This window comes from Mandrillus leucophaeus, unplaced genomic scaffold, assembly GCF_000951045.1.
Source record: "Mandrillus leucophaeus isolate KB7577 unplaced genomic scaffold, Mleu.le_1.0 Scaffold680, whole genome shotgun sequence".
NCBI lineage: Eukaryota > Metazoa > Chordata > Mammalia > Primates > Cercopithecidae > Mandrillus > Mandrillus leucophaeus.
Genome location: NW_012107364.1, coordinates 159,576 through 165,186, shown reverse-complemented (window position 1 = coordinate 165,186; position 5,611 = coordinate 159,576). Strand labels below are relative to the sequence as shown.

Sequence of the window (5,611 nt, the reverse complement as noted above, 5' to 3'; positions counted from 1 at the left end):
TTTTTTGTATTTTTTAGTAGAGACGGGGTTTCACCGTGTTAGCCAGGATGGTCTTGATCTCCTGACCTCGTGATCCTCCCGTCTCGGCCTCCCAAAGTGCTGGGATTACAGGCTTGAGCCACTGCGCCCGGTCCCAAACGCTGTTTCTTGATAAGATGTTATCAATGACAATGCATACCCGAAACTTCATTAGCAATTTTAATTTCACCTCATCTGGTGGTCCTGTGATCTCCCCCTGCCTCCATTTGCTTTGTGATATTTTATTACCTTGTGAAGTATGTGATCTCTGTGACCCACACCCTATTCGTGCACTCCATCCCCTTTTGAAAATAGCTAATAAAAATTTGCTGGTTTTACGGCTCGGGAAACATCACAGATCCTGCTGACATGTGATGTCTCCCCCGGACACCCAGCTTTAAATTTCTCTCTTTTGTGCTCTTTCCCTTTATTTCTCAACCCAGCTGAAACACTTAGGAAATAGAAAAGAACCCACATTAAACATCGGGAGCCGGTTCTCCCGATAAATCATGGCTCACTGCAACCTTGACCTCCTGGGCTCAAGCGATCCTGCTGCCTCAACCTCCCCAACAGCTGGGATCACAGGCTTTGCCTTTTGGCAGTTTGAGGGGGAAGTTCTCACTATGTTGCTCAAGTCGGTCTCAAGACTCTGGGAGGCTGAGGCGGGTGGATTGCTTGCAGTTGGGAGTTCAAGACCAGCCTTACCAACATGGAGAAACCTGGTCTCTACTAAAAATACAAAATTAGCCGGGCGTGGTGGTACATGCCTGTAATCCCAGCTACTTGGGAGGCTGAGGCAGGAGAATCGCTTGAACCTGGGAGGCGGAGGTTGCAGTGAGCCAAGATCGCTCCATTGCACTCCAGCCTGGACAACAAGAGCAAAACTCCGTCTCAATAAAGAAAAAAACAACTCTTGAGCTCAAGGGATCCTTCCGCCTTGGCCTCCCAGAGTGCCAGGATTATAGGCTTGAGCTGCTGCCACTGGCCAGAAGGCAAATTTGATTCTGGAAGAGAAAGAGGATACTCTTCTTTCTCACAAACACACACAAATAGTCCTCATTATTCTTAGATTCCATATTTCCAAATTCACCTACTCACTAAAATTTATTTGTAACCCCTAAATTCATACTCACTTTGCTTTTGCAATCATTGGTGCACATACAGAGAGGTGATAAATTTGAGTAGCTTGATGTTTCCAGCTGAGGTTGATTGAGGCAAAGCTCTGCCTTCTTGTTTCATCTCTTATGTTATAAACAAGTATCTTCTTTGCAGCCAGTTTAGTGCCATGTGTAATTTCACTGTTTAAAATGACCCCAAGCATAGTGCTAAAGTGCTGGCTGGTATTCCCAAGCTAAAGAAGGCTGTGATATGTCTTACAGAGAAAATGTATTGGATAAACTTTAGTCAGGCATGAGTTATAGTGCTCTTGGTCTTAAATTTGGTGTAAACGAATCAAGAGTAAGATTAAATTAGATGTCTTTAAACAGAAACACACATAAAACAAGGTCATACATTGATCAGTTGATGAAAGTGTTGTCACCAGAGGCTGTTAGAAACATAACTTTGCATTTCCCTAAGAGCAGCAGTTCAATACTCAAAGCAACTTTATGAAATCTAACTACTGCAAATAATGAGAATCAACTGTTTGTGTGTATATATATGAAAAGACAGTTGACCGGTGCAGTGGCTCACGCCTGTAATCCCAGCACTTTGGGAGGCCGAGACAGGCAGATCACTTGAGGTCAGGAGTTCGAGACCAGCGTGAGCAACATGGTGAAACCTTGTCTCTACTAAAAATATAAAATTAGCCAGGCGTGGTGGCACATGTCTGTAATCCCAGCTACTTCGGAGGTGGAGGCAAGAGAATCGCTTGAACCTGGCAGGCAGAGGTTGCATTGAGCCGAGATCGTGCCGCTGCACTCCAGCCTAGGCAACAGAGTGAGACTCCATCCCCAAAAAAAAAAAAGAGAATTAATGGATACAGCAGGCAGGATTCTGGAAGAAGCAGGACTGGATTTTATCAGGAGCACTGTGGAGGGATTAGCTTTTAAACAAAAGGAAGCCCTTCTCCTGAGACTGCCACTACTGATGATTCCTTTCTTCAGATTCCATCCTCTTCTGACTTTCTTCATTCTACTTTATCTTAGTAGGTACTTTTACTTGGAACTCTGCCTTTACCCTAATTTCTTCTTTTAACAAAAATTTTTGTACCCCCTGGTTAAATCCTGTGCATTATATACTTTCTAAGAAACTTTATCTTCATAGCATTAATAGTCATCTCTTTATAGACAATTTTATGATTTGTTTTTAATCCTTACCTCAGAAAAATATTATACTACAATTGAGTGCCTACTCCATGCCACCCATTTTAACTATATTATCTTTCATTCTTGAAAATTGGCCGGGCGCGGTGGCTCAAGCCTGTAATCCCAGCACTTTGGGAGGCCGAGACGGGCGGATCACGAGGTCAGGAGATTGAGACCATCCTGGCTAACACAGTGAAACCCCGTCTCTATTAAGAAATACAAAAAACTAGCCGGGCGAGGTGGCGGGCGCCTGTAGTCCCAGCTACTCGGGAGGCTGAGGCCGGAGAATGGCGTGAACCCGGGAGGCGGAGCTTGCAGTGAGCTGAGATCCGGCCACTGCACTCCAACCTGGGTGACAGAGCAAGACTCCGTCTCAAAAAAAAAAAAAAAAAAAAAGAAAAGAAAATTATCCTACAAGGTCATTATTGTTTGTTCTATTTTTTTGGATAAGGAAAGTTGAGGGCCCAAGAAATTGAGACTAGTCCAACCTCATAAGTAGCAGAGAAAGGTTGTTTGTTTGTTTGTTTTCTGCGTCACAGAGTCATAGAGTGCAGTGGCACAATCTCAGCTCAATGCAACCTGCACCTCCCGAACTCAAGTGATTCTCATGCCTCAGACTCCTGAGTAACTGGGATTACAGGCACACGCCACCACGCCCAGCTACTTTTTGTGTTTTTAGGAAAGATGGGGTTTCGCCACATTGGCCAGGCTGGTCTCAAACTCCTGACTTCAGGTAATCCGCCCACCTCAGCCTCCCAAAGTGCTGGGATTACAGGCGTGAGCCACCATGCCTGGCTCAGAGTAAGGATTTTTGAACCAAGATCTCCTTACAAAGACCTTGCTCTTTCCTCTATACCAGAGATTGGCAATATATGGTCCTCAGACCAAACCTGGCCTACTGCCTGTTTGTATAAAGTCTTATTAGACCACAGCTACTGTGGTTTGAATGTTTGTGTCCTTGAAAAATGTGTATGTTGAAATCCTAACCCCCAAGATGATGGTATTAGGAGGTAGGGCCTTTGGGAATCAGAGCCTTCATGATTGGGATTAGTGCCCTTATACAAGACACCCCAGAGAGCTAGCTCACCCCTTCCTCCGTGTGATGACATAGTGAGAAGGCACCATCTGTGAAGCAGAAAGTGGGCCCTCACCAGACACCAAATGTGCTGGCACCTTAATCCCAGCTTTCATAACTATGAGATAAATCATATAGTATCACTTGTGCCACATTCTGTTGGTTACAAGCCCATCCAGATTCAGGGAATGAACATAGATTTCCAACTCTCAATGGGAGGAGTGTCAGATTTTACAACCATTTTTTGAAAACTGCCACAGACTTCTCACTAGTATCAGAAATTTAACACATGATCTTCATAAAACCTTTCATCAGCATTTTTTCTTCTCTGTTCAGTAGTACCATCATTATTTCACTCTTCTGGGCTTGAAAACTTAATCATCCTGCTTTTTTTTCATCCAAATCCATTTGTACTACAATTTCTTTCTTTTTTTTTTTTTAATCTTTTGGATGTCACTGTTTTTCTTACTGCCATCACCAGACCCCTGAACCATTGTAGTAACACCCCAAAATGCACTCTCTGCTCACTGGTCTCTCCCAACCCAGAGTGTACTGTGCCATGAAGAATAATGTGTATGTGCTTCTTAATCTGTAGATTTCATCAAATTATCAAGGGGCCCATTACTTTAAAAAAATTTGACAACCATGCGTTGGGAGTCCCCAAGACTGCCCCCATATTTAGAGATTCATTAGAAGGACTAAGCATATAAGGCATATTGTGTATAAGGTTTATTAGTAAAAGGACACAGAATAGAATCAGCCAAGGGAAAAGACACTAGTAGAAATCTGGAAAAAGTTGTGAACAGGTTTCCTTATGTTCTCCTTCCTGTGGGAGGATACTCCAAGCATGTCATTTTCTCCAGCAACGAAAAATGTAGTAACGTATGTACAGTGTTTTTTTTGTTTTGTTTTGTTTTTTGTTTTTTTTGAGAGAAGGTCTTGCTGTATGGTCCAGGTCCTGGAGTGCAGTGGCTCAATCACAGCTCACTAGCAGCCTCAACTTCCCAGGCTCAAGTGGTCCTCCTACTTCTGCCTTCTAAGTAGCTAGAACTACAGATGCATGCCACCACACCCGGATAATTTTTTTTTTTTTTTTGGTAGGAACAGGAGTTTGCCATGTTGCCCAGGTTAGTATGTACAATGTTTATGCCCAGAGAAACCCATTAGAGACTCAGGGTCCAAGGTTTTTACTGGAGACTGATCATGTAGGCACTCTGCCTAGCAGGTACCAAAATTTCAGACTCCCAGAAGGAAAACAGGTGTTTGGCATAAACTTTATTGTTTACATAGACTAGGCAGAATAAACCATCCTTATGAGTTGGGGAAAGGTGAGAACACTCTCAAAATCTAGTTCTGAGATGTTAATCAAGGGCCAACCTTGTATATAGGTTTTCCTAAAAATAGCATCCTCCAGTGCTTTGAGAGACCGAGGCAGGAAAATCGCTTGAGCCTAAGAGTTCGAAACCAGACCAGGCACGGTGACTCATGCCTGTAATCACAGCACTTTGGGAGGCTGAGGTGGTTGGATCACAAGGTCAGGAGCTCAATACCAGCCTGGCCAGTATGGTGAAACCCTGTCTTTAGTAAAAATGCAAAAATTAGCCAGGCGTGGTGGTGGAAGCCTGTAGTCCCAGCTACTCGGGAGGCTGAGGCAGGAGAATTGCTTGAACCCAGGAGGCAGAGGTTGCAGTGAGCCGAGATCATACCACTGCACTCCAGCCTGGGCAACAAAGACTCCATCTCAAAAAAAAAAAAAAAAAATTTCGAGACCTGCCTGAGGAACAAAGTAAGACCTCATCTCTACAAAATAGCTGAGCATGGTGGTGTGCACCTGTAGTCCCAGCTACTTGGGAGGCTGAAGCAGGAGGATCACCTGAGCCCAGGAGTTCAACGTTGCAGTGAGCTGTGATTGTGCCACTGCACTCCAGGCTGGGCAACAAAGTGAAACCTGTCTCTAAAAAACAAAAAAGTTTAAAGAAACTAAACCTCTTTGCATCCCTCTGCCTTATTCAAGCAGAATGTCTTACGTTCCAGTAAATATGAATGCTAAAAAACTCAAGTTACCTACATCATGATAAATCATTAAATTGTTTTTGGTTGGTTGTGGTGGCTCACAGCTGTAATCCCAACACTTTGGGAGGCCAACGTGGGCAAATCACTTGAGCCCAGGAGTTCAAGACCAGCCTGGGCAACATAGTGAAACCCCATCTCT

The 5,611-nt window shown here is 43.9% G+C and overlaps 1 protein-coding gene across 1 annotated transcript in view; it reads left to right on the top strand.

Moving 5' to 3' along the window:
* Positions 1-5,611, top strand: part of HMCES (5-hydroxymethylcytosine (hmC) binding, ES cell-specific) — a 27,032-nt gene that overhangs the window by 4,997 nt on the left and 16,424 nt on the right. The gene's annotated exons all lie outside the window — the stretch shown is intronic.